At 36.9% G+C, this 15,792-nt stretch overlaps 1 pseudogene; it reads right to left on the reverse strand.

The window, feature by feature from the left end:
- Positions 1-14,357: 14,357 nt before the first annotated feature.
- LOC133082322 (non-histone chromosomal protein HMG-17-like) lies at positions 14,358-14,946 on the reverse strand (annotated as a pseudogene).
- Between the last annotated feature and the right edge of the window lie 846 nt (positions 14,947-15,792).

A 15,792-nucleotide genomic window follows, 5' to 3' on the forward strand; every position in this document is an offset into this window, starting at 1 on the left:
TTGGGTTTTTAATATATTGTGTCTATGTTCATGAGAAATATTTTGTCTATGTTCATGAGAAATATTTTTCAGTAGGGATCTTTTCTTGTAATATTTTTCTGTGATTTTGGCATTGCACTGATGCTGGCCTCATGAAATAAGGTAGGGAATGTTTTCTCTTATTTTTATTTTTGGAATGTTTTATAGAATTGCTAATATTATTTCCTTAAATGTTTGATATAATTTTCTGGTGAAACGGTAACTGGAGTTCTATTTATGGAAGATTTTAAATTACAAATTCAATTTCTTCAATACATGTAGGAAAACTCAGGTATCTATTGATATTTCTTGTTGAATTAATTTTGTTAGCTTGTACCTTTGGAGGAAATTATCTATTTCAATTTATGTTGTCAGATTTATGGGCATAGAGTTGTTTGTACTACCCCATTATTAGTATTTTAATGTCTGTAGAATCATTAAAGTTGTCTTCTTTTTCATTCTTGAAATTGGTAATTTGAGTCTTCTCTCTTTTATCTTAGTTATCTGGCTAAAGTTCTATTAATATTGTTGATATTTAAACCAACCAGCTTTTGTTTCATTGATTTTTCTGCACTGTTTTTCAATTTCATTGCTTTCATTTTTTTAAACAACTTTATTTAATATATAATACACATAGCAAAAACACAATCATTTAAATAATACAATTAATGGTTTTTAATATATTCACAGTGTGGTACACCATCACCACAATATTCTTTTTTTTTTTTTTAGTGCATATTCTTTCCTTTTTTGAAGCATGGGAATGAGAAATAAGAATTCTCAAGCCTAACAATGGTTACATAATATACTTAAATATTCCTTAAGAAAAGTTCATTGCATTAACGTTTCTCATTTGCATTAAAGGTTGCAGTGTAAATTCAACAAAGATTTAAATGTTTTTGCCCCCAGAGTTCCATAACTCTTAGAGATATAGTGTATAGAAAAGGTAAAAAGTTAAAACATTCATTTTAAAAAGTTCAAAAGCATCTCACAAATGAGTTCATAATATAACTGCTACTTCAGCTCATATGAAGCAGGACAAAAACGTGTTAAACTAGGTATAAGTAAACAAACAAAAGAACTTGGATTTTAAACATGAAAATGATATTTGATAAAGCTAAATCAAACGAATTAACAACACATTTCTGTATATATTTACGTAATTTAAAATATTTTCAATAAATGCACAGTGTAAAAGAAATTGAATATCTACCAAAGTGTGGTTATTATATAAAATCCAAGCAAAAGAGATCCAGCTATTCCAATGAGCCTCTAAATAGGTGAAGTATAAATCAGAGAACAGGGCAAGTAATCAATGTTTTAGGGTCTGCCAACCCTGCAGACACCATTCCCTCTTACGCTTGATGTTAATATTTTACCTATCATTATTTTATTTAATTTTAATTGTATTTATTTTTTTTTAGTTCCACTGAGGAAATTCTCAGGACACTGCGAATTATTAGGTTTTCCTTAATCTATTTATTTACACAAAAAGTGTAAAGAGAAAAATCACTAAGCAAAATAACGTTAAGCAGGAAATTACTTATCTCTTTTTAGTGGCCACATGAAGCCTTTTATTCTTTTTCCAAGAAAGGGCTCAGTGAAATTGGCCTACCTATAGTGAGTACAATAGTGATAATGTGTTGATCTCACCTTTTCTATGAGAAAGAAAATAACTGCATGGCAGTTTTAGAGGTTTCACGCCATATTTGGTAATTTTCTCTAAGATCCTCCATACAACTAATCAGGTATAGGGATATATGTTTATGCATAGCTGGTTCACTTTGTTATACAGCAGAAACTAACACACCATTGTAAAGCAATTATACTCCAAATAAAGAGGTTAAAAAAAAAAGTTGATGGTGCTTTACTTAAAAAGAATTGAGAGTAACAATTGCACAATGAAGTAAATATTTCTGGTGTTGTTTTCTAATTTCCTGTATTTATTTAAAACATCTTTATTGGAGTATAATTGCTTTACAATGGTGTGATAGTTTCTGCATTATAACAAAGTGAATCAGTTATACATATACATATGTCCCCATATCTTTTCCCTCTTGCTTCTCCTTCCCTCCCACCCTCCCTACCCCACCTCTCTAGGCGTGCACAAATCACTGAGCTGATCTCCCTGTGCTATGCGGCTGCTTCCCACTAGCTATCTATTTTACATTTGGTAGTGTATATATGTCCATGCCACTCTCTCACTTTGTCACAGCTTACCCTTCCCCCTCTCCAGATCCTCAAGTCCATTCTAGAGTAGTTCTGTGTCTGTATTCCCGTCTTACCCCTAGGTTCTTCATGACCTTTTTTTTTTTTCTCTTAGATTCCATATATATGTGTTAGGATACGGTATTTGTTTTTCTCCTTCTGACTTACTTCGCTCTGTATGACAGATTCTAGGTCCATCCACCTCACTACAAATAACTCCATTTCATTTCTTTTTATGGCTGAGTAATATTCCATTGTATATATGTGCCACATCTTCTTTATCCACTCATCCAATGATGGACACTTAGGTTGTTTCCATGTCCTGGCTATTGTAAATAGAGCTGCAATGAACATTTTGGTACATGACTCTTTTGGAATTATGGTTTTCTCAGGGTATATGCCCCGTAGTGGGATTGCTGGGTCGTATGGTAGTTCTATTTTTAGTTTTTTAAGGAACCTCCATACTGTTCTCCATAGTGGCTGTATCAATTTACATTCTCACCAACAGTGCAAGAGGGTTCCCTTTTCTCCACACCCTCTCCAGCATTTATTGTTTCTAGATTTTTTGATGATGGCCATTCTGACCGGTGTGAAATGATATCTCATTGTAGTTTTGATTTGCATTTCTCTAATGATTAATAATGTTGAGCATTCTTTCATGTGTTTGTTGGCAATCTGTATATCTTCTTTGGAGAAATGTCTATTTAGGGCTTCTGCCCATTTTTGGATTCGGTTGTTTGCTTTTTTGATATTGAGCTGCATGAGCTGCTTGTAAATATTGGAGATTAATCCTTTGTTGGTTCATTTGCAAATATTTTCTCCCTATCTGAGGGTTGTCTTTTCGTCTTGTTTAGGGTTTCCTTTGCTGTGCAAAAGTTTTTAAGTTTCATTAGGTCCCATTTGTTTGTTTTTGTTCTTATTTCCATTTCTCTAGGAGGTGGGTCAAAAAGGATCTTGCTGTGATTTATGTCATAGAGTGTTCTGCCTATGTTTTCCTTTAAGAGTTTGACAGTGTCTGGCCTTACATTTAGGTCTTTAATCCATTTTGAGTTTATTTTTGTGTATGGTGTTAGGGAGTGTTCTAATTTCATTCTTTTACATGTAGCTGTCCAGTTTTCCCAGCACCACTAATTGAAGAGGCTGTCTTTTCTCCACTGTACATTCTTGCCTCCTTTATCAAAGATAAGGTGACCATATGCACGTGGGTTTATCTCTGAGATTTCTATCCTGTTGCATTGATCTATATTTCTGTTTTTGTGCCGGTACCATACTGTCTTGATTACTGTAGCTTTGTAGTATAGTCTGACATGAGGAAGCCTGATTCCTCCAGCTCCGTTTTTCTTTCTCAAGATTGCTTTGGCTATTTGGGGTCTTTTGTGTTTCCCTACAAATTGTGAAATTTTTTGTTCTAGTTCTATGAAAAATGGCAGTGATAGTTTGATAGGGATTGCATTGAATCTGTAGAATGCTTTGGGTAGTAGAGTCATTTCACAATGTTGATTCTTCCAATCCAAGAACATGGTATATCTCTCCATGTATTTGTATCATCTTTAATTTCTTTCTTCAGTGTCTTACAATTTTCTGCATACAGGTCTTTTGTCTCCTTAGGTAGGTTTATTCCTAGATATTTTATTCTTTTTGTTGCAATGGTAAATGGGAGTGTTTTCTTAATTTCACTTTCAGATTTTTCATCATTAGTGTATAGGAATGCAAGTGATTTCTGTGCATTAATTTTGTATCCTGATACTTAACCAGATTCATTGATTAGCTCTAGTAGTTTTCTGGTAGCATCTTTAGGATTCTCTATGTATAGTATCATGTCATCTGCAAACAGTGACAGCTTTACTTCTTCTTTTCCGATTTGGAGTCCTTTTATTTGTTTTTCTTCTCTGACTGCTGTGGCTAAAACTTGCAAAACTATGTTGAATAATAGTGCTGAGAGTGTGCAACCTTGCCTTGCTCCTGATCTTAGTGGAAAAGGTTTCAGTTTTTCACCATTGAGGACGATTTTGGCTGTGGGTTTGTCATAAATGGCTTTTATTATGTTGAGGAAAGATCCCTCTATGCCTACTTTCTGGAGGGTTTTTATCATAAATCGGTGTTGAATTTTGTCAAAAGCTTTCTCTGCATCTATTGAGATGATCATATGGTTTTTATTCTTTAATTTGTTAATATGGTGTATCACATTGATTGGTTTGCGTATATTGAAGAATCCTTGCATTACTGGGATAAAAGTCAGCTGATCATGGTGTATGAGACTTCTAATGCGCTGTTGGATTCTGTTTGCTAGTATTTTTTTGAGGGTTTCTGCATCTATGATCATCAGTGATATTGGCCTGTAGTTTTCTTTCTTTGTGACATCTTTGGCTGGTTTTGGTATCAGGGTGATGGTGGCCTTGCAGAATGAATTTGGGAGTGTTCCTCCCTCTGCTATATTTTGGAAGAGTCTGAGAAGCATAGGTGTTAGCTCTTCTCAAAATGTTTAATAGAATTCGCCTGTGAAGCCATCTGGTTCTGGGCTTTGTTTGTTGGAAGATTTTTAATCACAGTTTCAATTTCAGTGCTTGTGATTGGTCTGTTCATATTTTCTATTTCTTTCTGGTTCAGTCTCAGAAGGTTGTGTATTTCTAAGAATTTGTCCATTTCTTCCAGGTTGTCCATTTTATTGGCATATTGTTGCTTGTAGTAATCTCTCATGATCCTTTGTATTTCTGCAGTGTCGGTTGTTACTTCTCCTTTTTCATTTCTAATTCTGTTGATTTTAGTCTTCTCCCTTTTTTTCTTGATGAGTCTGGCTAATGGTTTATCAATTTTGTTTATCTTCTCAAGGAACCAGCTTTTAGTTTTATTGATCTTTGCTATCGTTTCCTTCATTTCTTTTTCGTTTATTTCCGATCTGATGTTTATGATTTCTTTCCTTCTGCTAACTTTGGGGGTTTTTTTGTTGTTCTTTCTCTAATTGCTTTAGGTGTAAGGTTAGGTTGTTTATTTGAGATGTTTCTTGTTTCTTATTTTAGGATTGTATTGCTATAAACTTCCCTCTTAGAACTGCTTTTGTTGCATCTCATCGGTTTTGGGTTGTCATGTTTTCATTGTCACTTGTTTTTAGGTATTTTTTGATTTCCTCTTTGATTTCTTCAGTGATCCGTTGGTTATTAAGTAGTGTGTTGTTTAGCCTCCATGTGTTTGTATCTTTTAAAGATTTTTTCCTGTAATTGATACCTAGTCTCATAGCGTTGTGGAGGAAAAGATACTTGATATGATTTCAATTTTCTTAAATTTACCAAGGCTTGATTTGTGACCCAAGATATGATCTATCCTGGAGAATGTTCCATGAGCACTTGAGCAGAATGTGCATTCTGTTGTTTTTGGATGGAATATCCTATAAATATCAATCAAATCCATCTTGTTTAATGTATCATTTAAAGCTTGTGTTTCCGTATTTATTTTCATTTTGGATGATGTGTCCATTGGTGAAAGTGGGGTGTTAAAGTCCCCTACTATGAGTGCGTTATTGTCAATTTCCCCTTTTATGGCTGTTAGTATTTGCCTTATGTATTGAGGTGCTCCTACGTTGGGTGTATAAATATTTACAATTGCTATATCCTTTTCTTGGATTGATCCCTTGATCATTATGTAGTGTCCTTCTTTGTCTCTTGTAATAGTCTTTGTTTTAAAGCCTATTTTTTTCTGATATGAGAATTGCTACTCCAGATTTCTTTGATTTCCATTTGCGTGGAATATCTTTTTCTATCCCCTCACTTTCAGTCTGTATGTGTCCCTAGGTCTGAAGTGGGTCTGTTGTAGACAGCATATATACAGGTCTTGTTTTTGTATCCATTCAGCCAGTCTATGTCTTTTGGTTGGAGCATTTAATCCATTTACACTTAAGGTAATTATGAATATGTATGTTGCTATTACCATTTTCTGAATTGTTTTGGGTTTCTTATTAAGTCTTTTCCTTCTCTTGTGTTTCCTGCCTAGAGAAGTTCCTTTAGCATTTGTTGTAAAGCTGGTTTGGTGGTGCTGAATTCTCTTAGCTTTTGCTTTTCTATAAAGCTTTTGATTTCTCCATCAAATCTGAATGAGATCCTTGCGGGGTAGAGTAATCTTGGTAGTAGGTTTTTCTCCTTCATCATTTTAAATATGTCCTGCCACTCCCTTCTGGCTTGCAGAGTTTCTGCTGAAAAATCAGGTGTTAAGCTTATGGGGATTCCGTTGTGTGTTATTTGTTGTTTTTCCCTTGCTGCTTTTAATATTTTTTCCTTATATTTAATTTTTGTTAGTTTGAGTAATATGTGGCTTGGCATGTTTCTCCCTGGATGTATCCTTCATGGAACTCTCTGTGCTTCCTGGGCTTGATTAACTATTTCCTTTCCCATATCAGGGAAGTTTTCAACTGTAATCTCTTCATATATTTTCTCAGTCCCTTTCTTTTTCTCTTCTGCTTTTGGGACCCCTAAAATTCGAATGTTGGTGCATTTAATGTTATCCCAGAGGTCTCTGAGACTGTCCTCAATTCTTTTCACTATTTTTTCTTTAGTCTGCTCTGCAGTAGTTATTTCCACTATTTTATCTTCCAGGTCACTTATCCGTTCTACTGCCTCAGTTATTCTGCTATTGATCCCTTCTACAGAATTTTTAATTTCATTTATTGTGCTGTTCATCATTGTTTGTTTGCTCCTTAGTTCTTCTAGGTCCTTGTTAAACGTTTCTTGTATTTTCTCTATTCTATTTCCAAGCTTTTGGATCATCTTTATTATCATTATTCTGAATTCTTTTTCAGGTAGACTGCCTATTTCCTCTCCACTTGTTAGGTCTGGTGGGTTTTTGCCTTGCTCCTTCATCTACTGTGTGTTTCTCTGTCTTCTCATTTTGCTTAACTTACTGTTTTTGTGGTCTCCTTTTCGCGGGCTGCAGGTTCGTGGTTTCCGTTGTTTTTGGTGTCTGCCCCCAGTGGCTAAGGTTGGTTCAGTGGGTTGTTTAGGCTTCCTGGTGGAGGGGACTAGTGCCTGTGTTCTGGTGGATGAGGCTGGATCTTGTCTTTCTGGTGGGCAGGTCCATGTCTGGTGGTGTGTTTTGGGGTGTCTGTGGCCTTAATATGAATTTATGCAATCTCTCTGCTAATGGATGGGGTTGTGTTTCTGTCTTGCTAGTTGTTTGGCATAGGGTGTCCAGCACTGTGGCTTGATGGTCGTTGAGTGGAGCTGGGTCGTGGTGTTGAGATGGAGATCTCTGGGAGATTTTTGCCGTTTGATATTACATGGAGCTGGAAGGTCTATTGTGGACCAGTGTCCTGCACTTGGCCCTCCCACCTCAGAGGCACAGCCCTGACACCAGGCTGGAGCACCAACAGCCTGTCATCCACATGGCTTAGAATAAAAGGGAGAAAAACAAAGAAAGAAAGAAAGAATAAGATAAAATAAAATAAAATAAAATTTAAACGTTATTAAAATAAAAAATAGAAATAATTATTAAGAAAAAATATTTTTTTGGTAGAGAAAATGTTTTTAAACTAAAAAAAAAACAAAACAAAATGGACAGACAGAACCCTAGGACAAATGGTAAATGCAAAGCTATACAGACAAAATCACACACAGAAGCATACACATACACACTCACAAAAAGAGAAAAAGGGGGAAATATATATATATCGTTGCTCCCAAAGTCCACCTCCTCAATTTGGGATGATTCATTCTCTATTCAGGTAGTCCAGAGATGCAGGGTACATCAAGTTGATTGTGAAGATTTAATCTGTTGCTCCTGAGGCTGCTGGGAGAGATTTTCCTTTCTCTTCTTTGTTCGCACAGCTCCTGGGTTTCAGCTTTGGATTTCGACCCGTCTCTTCGTGTAGGTCACCTGAGGGCGTCTGTTCTTCGCTCAGACAGGAAGGGGTTAAAGGAGCAGCTGATTCGAGGGCTCTGGCTCACTCAGGCCGGGGGGAGGCAGGGGTACGGATGCGGGCCGAGCCTGCGGTGGCAGAGGTCGGCGTGACGTTGCACCAGCCTGAGGTGTGCCGTGTGTTTTCCCGGGGAAGTTTTCCCGGGGAAGTTTTCCCGGGATTACGGGACCCTGGCAGTGGCAGGCTGCACAGGCCCCCCGGAGGGGAGGTGTGGATAGTGACCTGTGCTTGCACACAGGCTTCTTGGTGACTGCAGCAGCAGCCTTAGCGTCTCATGCCCATCTCTGGGATCCATGCTGATAGCCGCGGCTCGCGCTCGTCTCTGAAACTCCTTTATGCAGCGCTCTTAATCCCCTCTTCTCACGCACCAGGAAACAAAGAGGCAAGAAAAAGTCTCTTGTCTCTTCGGCAGCTCCAGACTTTTTCCTGGACTCCCTCCCGGCTAGCTGTGGTGCACTAGCCCCCTTCAGGCTGTGTTCACGCAGCCAACCCCAGTCCTCTCCCTGGGATCCGACCGAAGCCCGAGTCTCTGTTCCCAGCTGCCCCTCCCATCCCAGTGGGTGAGCAGACAAGCCTCTCAGGCTGGTGAGTGCTGGTCGGCACCGATCCTCCATGCAGGAACCTCTCTGCTTTGCCCTCCACACCCTGTTGCCCTCTCCTCCATGGCTCCGAAGCTTCCCCTCCGCCACCCGCAGTCTCCGCCCGTGAAGGGGCTTCTAGTGTGTGGAATCCTTTCCTCCTTCACAGCTCCCTCCCACTGGTGCAGGTCCCATCCCTATTTTTTGTCTGTGTTTTTTCTTTTTTCTCTTGCCCTACCTAGGTACATGTGGTGTTTCTTGCCTTTTGGGAGGTCTGAGGTCTTCTGCCAGCGTTCAGTAGGTGTTCTGTAGGAGTTGTTCCACATGTAGATGTATTTCTGATGTATCTATGGGGAGGAAGGTGATCTCCGCGTCTTACTCTTCCACCATCTTGAAGCTCCTCCCTATTTGCTTATTTTTGTTTTTATTTCCATTTCTCTAGGAGGTGGGTCAAAAAGGATCTTGCTGTGATTGATGACATAGTGTGTTCTGCCTATGTTTTCCTCTAAGAGTTTTATAGTGTCTGGCCTTACATTTAGGTCTTTAATCCATTTTGAGTTTATTTTTATGTAAGGTGTTAGGGAGCATTCTACTTTCATTCTTTGCCATGAAGCTGTCCTGTTTTCCCAGCACCACTTATTGAAGAGGCTATCTTTTCTCCATTGTATATTTTTGCCTCCTTTATCAAAAATAAGGTGACCATATGTGCATGGGTTTATCAGTGGGCTTTCTATCCGGTTCCGTTGATCTATATTTCTGTTTTTGTGTCAGTACCATACTGCCTTGTTTACTGTAGCTTTGTAGTATAGTCTGAAATCAGGGAGCCTGATTCCTTCAGCTCCATTTTTCTTTCTCAAGATTGCTTTGGCTATTTGGGGTCTTTTGTGTTTCCATAAAAATTGTGAAATTTTTTGTTCTAGTAGTGTGAAAAATGCCAGTGGTAGTTTGATAGGGATTGCATTGAATCTGTAGATTGCTTTGGGTAGTAGAGTCATTTTCACAGTGTTGATTCTCACAATCCATAGAACATGGTATATCTTTCCATCTGTTTGTGTCATCTTTGATTTCTTTCATGTGTGTTTTATAGTTTTTGGAGTACAGGTCTTTTGCTTCCTTAGGTAGGTTTATTCCTAGGTATTATATTCTTTTTGTTGCAATGGTAAATGGGAGTGTTTCCTTAATTTCTCTTTCAGATTTTTCATCATTAGTGTATAGGAATGCAAGAGATTTCTGTGCATTAATTTTGTATCCTGCTACTTTACCAAATTCATTGATTAGCTCGAGTAGTTTTCTGGTAGCATCTTTAGGATTTTCTATGTATAATATCATGTCATTTGTAAACGTGACAGCTTTACTTCTTCTTTTCCGAGTTCGATTCCTTTTATTACTTTTTCTTCTCTGATTGCTGTGGCTGAAACTTCCAAAACTAGTTTGAAAAATAGTGCTGAGAGTGGACAGCCTTGTCTTTTTCCTGATCTTAGAGGAAATGTTCAGTTTTTCACCATTGAGAATGATGTTGGCTGTGGGTTTGTCATATATGGCCTTTATTTTGTTGAGGTAAGTTCCATCTGTGCCTGCTTTCTGAAGGGTTTTTATCTTAAATGGGTGTTGAATTTTGTTGAAAGCTTTTTCTGCATCTATTGAGATGATCATATGGTTTTTCTCCTTCAATTTGTTTATATGGTTTATCACATTGATTGATTTGCGTATATTGAAGAATCCTTGCATTCGTTGGATAAACCCTACTTGATCATGGTGTATGATCCTTTTAATGTGCTGCTGGATTCTGTTTGCTAGTTGAGGATTTTTTTTTTGAGAGCTTTAGTAATATTTAATTAAATGTTTACCAGTGTTTCTTACATTTTCATAAAACAGCCTAATTTCATATCACTCTTCACAATCACACATATATGGAGAGAAACAACAGTCAAAAGCAGTATCTTGGAACGCAAGGATAAATTTCATTATATGCTAAGAGGTAAAAAGCAAGATATAATATTTACATGTATTTATATGACTGGAACAAAATTAAATATTAGCAGATTATTTTAAGATTATGGGATTATACATTTTTTCTTTTTAATTTTTCATGTTTTTTTTTAAACAAGAAGCACATCTTTTCTAATATGCAACCATAAAAATTTCTTTGTGACATTAATTAAAAAGTGACCTCAGCCAGACTGATCAAACATAAAACGTTAGTTATGAGCTGGAAGAGAGAATTCTCAAGCTTTTCACTGTGTTCTAGTTTCTGCCTAAAGTACCTGTTTGAACCTCCAATCTAGTCATAACAAATCCTTCTAGAAGCAGAGTGAAAGAATAGAATTAATACGCAGTTTCTATGCCAAGATAAAGTTAAAAAATTTTTTTAACTTCAGCTGCCAGGGGTTGAGTTAAGTATACTCCTAGGTTCATGGCCTCTCTTTTTATTTATTTTTATTTATTTATTTTATTTATTTATTTATTTTTAACATCTTTATTGGAGTATAATTGCTTTACAATGGTGTGTTAGTTTCTGCTTTATAACAAAGTGAATCAGTTATACATATACATATGTTCCCATATCTCTTCCCTCTTGCGTCTCCCTCCCTCCCACCCTCCTTATCCCACCCCTCTAGGTGGTCACAAAGCACCGAGCTGATCTCCCTGTGCTATGCGGCTGCTTCCCACTAGGTATCTATTTTACGTTAGGTAATGTATATATGTCCATGGCTAGTTGAGGATTTTGTTGAGGATTTTTGCATCTATGTTCATCAGTGATATTGGCCTGTAGTTTTCTTTCTTTGTGACATCTTTGTCTGGTTTTGCTATCAGGGTGATGTTGGCCTCGTAGAATGAGTTTGGGTGTGTTCCTCCCTCTGCTATATTTTGGAAGATTTTGAGAAGAATAGGTCTTTGCTCTTCTCTAAATGTTTGATAGAATTCGCCTGTGAAACCTTCTGGTCCTGGGCTTTTGTTTGTTGGAAGTTTTTAAATCACAGTCTCAATTTCAGTGCTTGTGATTGGTCTGTTTATATTTTCTATTTCTTCCTGGTTCAGTCTTTGAAGGTTGTGCTTTTCTAAGAATTTGAGGTTGACTAGTTTATATTCCACATGTGACTGAGATCAGACAGTATTTGTCTTTCTCTTTCTGGCTTATTTCACTTAGCATAATGTCCTCTAGGTCCATCCATGTTGTCACAGATGGCAGGATTGCCTTCTTTTTAAAAGGCTGAATATTATTCCATTGTATGTATATACCATAATTTCCTTATGCATTCATCCTGTAATGGTTATCTACGTTGTTTCCATGTCTTGGCTATTGTGAATAATGTTGTGATAAACATAAGAATGCAGGTATCTCTTTGAAAATCATGATTTCAAATCCTTTGGATAAATATCCAGAGGTGGGATTTCAGGATCATGTGGTAGCTCTATTATTATTTTCTTTGAGAAACATACATATTTTTTTTCCATAATGAATGTACCAACTAACATTCCCACCAACAATTTACAAGGGTTCCCTTTTTTCCCAACCTTGTTAACACTTATCTTTTTTAAAAAAATAATAGCAGTCCTAACAGGTGTAAAGTGATATTTTGTGCTTTTGATTTTCATTTTCCTGATGATTAGTTGAGCACTCTTTCATCTACCTGTTGGCCATTTGTACATGTTCTTTGGAGAAATATCTGTTTAGGTTCTTTGCTCTTTTTAAACTGAATTATTTGTATTTTTGTTATTGAGTTATATGAGTTCTTTACATATTTTGGATACTAATCCTTTATCAGATATGTAGTTTGCAAATATTTTCTCTCAATTCATATTTTCATTTTGTTAATTGTTTGTTTTGCCATGCAGAAGCTTTTTAGTTTGATGTAGTCTCACTTGTTTATGTTTTGTTTTTGTTGCATGTGTTTCTGGTATCATAGCCAAGAAATCAATGACAAGACCAATCTGAAATACATTCTCCCCTATGTTTTCTTCTAGTAGTTTATGGTTTCAGGTTTTATGCTTAAGTCTTTTATCCATCTTGAGTTGATTTCTGCATATGATGTAAAATATGGTCCAATTCCATTGTTTTACATGTGGATATCTAATATTTTCAACACCATTTATTGAAGAGACTATTTTTTCCCATTTTGTACTCTTGGGGCCCTAATAAAAAATTAGTTGACTGTATATATGAGTTTATTTCCAGGCTCTCTATTCTGTACCATTGGTCTATACATTTGATTTTATGCCAGTATCATACTGTTTTGATTACTATGGCTTTGTAATATAATTTGAAATCAGGAAGTCTGATACCTCCAGCTTTGGTCCTCTTGTTATGATTGCCTCAGCTATTTAGGGTCTTTTGTGTTTTCATATGTATTTTAGGATTGTGTTTTCTATTTTTGTGAAAAATGCCTTGGAGTTTTGATAGGGATTGCTTTGAATATGCTGACTTCTTTGAGTAGTATGGACATTTTAACAACATTAATTTTCTAATGCACCAACATGAGATATATTTCCACTTCTTTGTGTGTTCTTCAATTTCTTTCATCAATGTTGTATAGTTTTCTGAGTACAGGCATTTCACCTCCTTAGATTTATTCCCAAGTGCTTTATTCTTTTTGATGCATTGTAAATGGAATTGTTTTCTTAATTTCTCTCTCTGATAGTTTGTTGTATTTATATAGAAATACAACGAGTTTCTGTATATTAATTTAGTATCCTGTTACTTTAAAGAATTCATTTATTAATTCCAATAGTTTTTTGTTGGAATTTTTGAGATTTTTTTATATAAGTATCATGTCATCTGCAAATAGTGACAGTTTTACTTCTTCCTTTCCAATCGGGATACCTTTTCTCCCAAGCCAAACTGCATCCAGCTTTATTAAAGATACTTTTTATAAACCATCACGGTATTTCAGGCAGATCATGGGCAGACAATTGTTAGCAGTATACAACAATTTTCGAACTCCCATTTTCAATGAACTACCAAAATCAGAAATCCACTATAAAACCCAATGAAGTCTTCATGTGATGCTCTGAACAGGGAAAGTTTAGAGTGTGGGTTGACATTTCACATTTAACATGTTATTTAACAACTTTTCACAAGCCGACCCTGACTTTCAGGAAATGGAAATGAAAATGGCAGAAATATCAGTCTGAAGACCCACAATCTAAAAAAGGAATCATTGCTCTTTTGAGGGATGATATCTCAATGGTGACACTGGAAAGTCCAGATTGCCTGACATACTAGTAACCAATTTTGGGGGGTCAGGTTCCAACAGGTCTCTGGGTTTAAGGGAGTTAAGTCTATGCTGAGGGTGGAGAGGGAGAAGAGGACCTAAAAACTTATTTTAGTTGTTCCACACCACAAGGCGTTTGTGCCAAGGCAGCTAATGTGTGTCAGCATCAAGGAATCCCTCCTTCCTGGGAACCAAGAGGAAATGTTTCAAAACTGGACAGGAAAGGTGTTTTTTTCCCCACATCAATCCAGCTTCAGAAATATTCTATTAGTGACATGTGCCCTTCCCCCCAAACAACAACAATGAAATGTTCTGTGTGCTAACAACATAGCTTTAAAAAAAGTAAAACAAAATTCTGAATTTTTATAAAACTTGATAAAAAATAGTATTTCAAACTACTGTCACCAGAAGTACACAGTTATCAAAAATGCACACACTTCACTTGGCATCTCCAGCAACTTCAGCTTTCTGTGCCTGGTCTGTTATGACATTTCTATTTTCTGCAGGGTTATTCCCATCCTTGCCAGCATCAACTTTCCCCTTTTTCCCTTTGGGTACCTTCTCTCCCTTCTTTGCAGGGGCCTTTTTTTTAAATTTTTATTTATTATTTATTTATTATTTATTTTTGGCTGTGTTGGGTCTTCGTTTCTGTGCGAGGGCTTTCTCTAGTTGCGGCAAGTGGGGGCCACTCTTCATTGCAATGTGCGGGCCTCTCACTATCGCGGCCTCTCTTGTTGCGGAGCACAGGCTCCAGACGCGCAGGCTCAGTAGTTGTGGCTCACAGGCCTAGTTGCTCCGCGGCATGTGGGATCCTCCCAGACCAGGGCTTGAACCCGTGTCCCCTGCATTGGCAGGCAGATTCTCAACCATTGCACCAACAGGGAAGCCCTGCAGGGGCCTTTTTAAGCTTGGGCTCTGGATTTGGAGGAGCAGGTTTAGCAGATAACCTTGCAGATCATCTCTGTGGTTTGTCCTTCACCTTGGCTTTATATCCTTCAGCATTCCCTTCAGCATTTCTCTTGGGCATGGTGGCGACGACAGCGAGATGTAGGCACTGAACACGGGGATGCAGTGGTGCATGAGCTTTGGTCGGTCCAGGGGTCGCTCTTGTCTCTTTTTTGCACTGCTCCTGGCTAGATTTTATTTCTTTTTCTTGCCTAACTGCTGTGGCTCGGACATCTAATAATATGTTGAATAAAAGTGGTAAGAGTGGGCATCCTTGTCTTGCACCTGACCTTAGAGGGAAAGCTTTCTTTTTCACCAATGGGTATGATATTAACTATGGGTTTATAATATATGGTCTTTATTATATTGAGGTATGTTCCCTCTATACTCATTTTGTGGAGAGTTTTTATCATGAACGGATGTTGAATTTTGTCAAAAGCTTTTTCTGCATCTATTAAGATATTCATGTGAGTTTTATCCTTTGTTTTGTTAATGTGGTGTATTACACTGATCTACTGATGTTAAACCATTTTTACATCCCTGAAATAAATCTCACTTGATCATGGTATATGATCCTTTTAATGTATTGTTGAATTCGTTTTGCTAATATTTTGTTGAGGTTTTTTGCATCTGTGTTCATCTAGGATATGGTGTATAATTTTCTTTCTTAATAGTGTCTTTGTCTGATTTGGTATCAGAGTAATGCTGACCTAATAAAATGAGTTTGGAAGTGTTTCCTCTTCTTCAATTTTTTGGAATAATCTGAGAAGGATGGATGTTAACTCTTCTTTAAATATTTTGTAGAATTCACCTGTAAGCCATCTGGTTTTCTTTGAAGCTTTTTGGGTTTTTTGAAGTTTTTTGATTACTGATTCAATTTCCTTGCTAGTAATTGTGCTTTTCAGATTTTCTCTTTCTTCACGATTCA

Source organism: Eubalaena glacialis, chromosome X (genome assembly GCF_028564815.1).
Source record: "Eubalaena glacialis isolate mEubGla1 chromosome X, mEubGla1.1.hap2.+ XY, whole genome shotgun sequence".
Classification (NCBI taxonomy): domain Eukaryota; kingdom Metazoa; phylum Chordata; class Mammalia; order Artiodactyla; family Balaenidae; genus Eubalaena; species Eubalaena glacialis.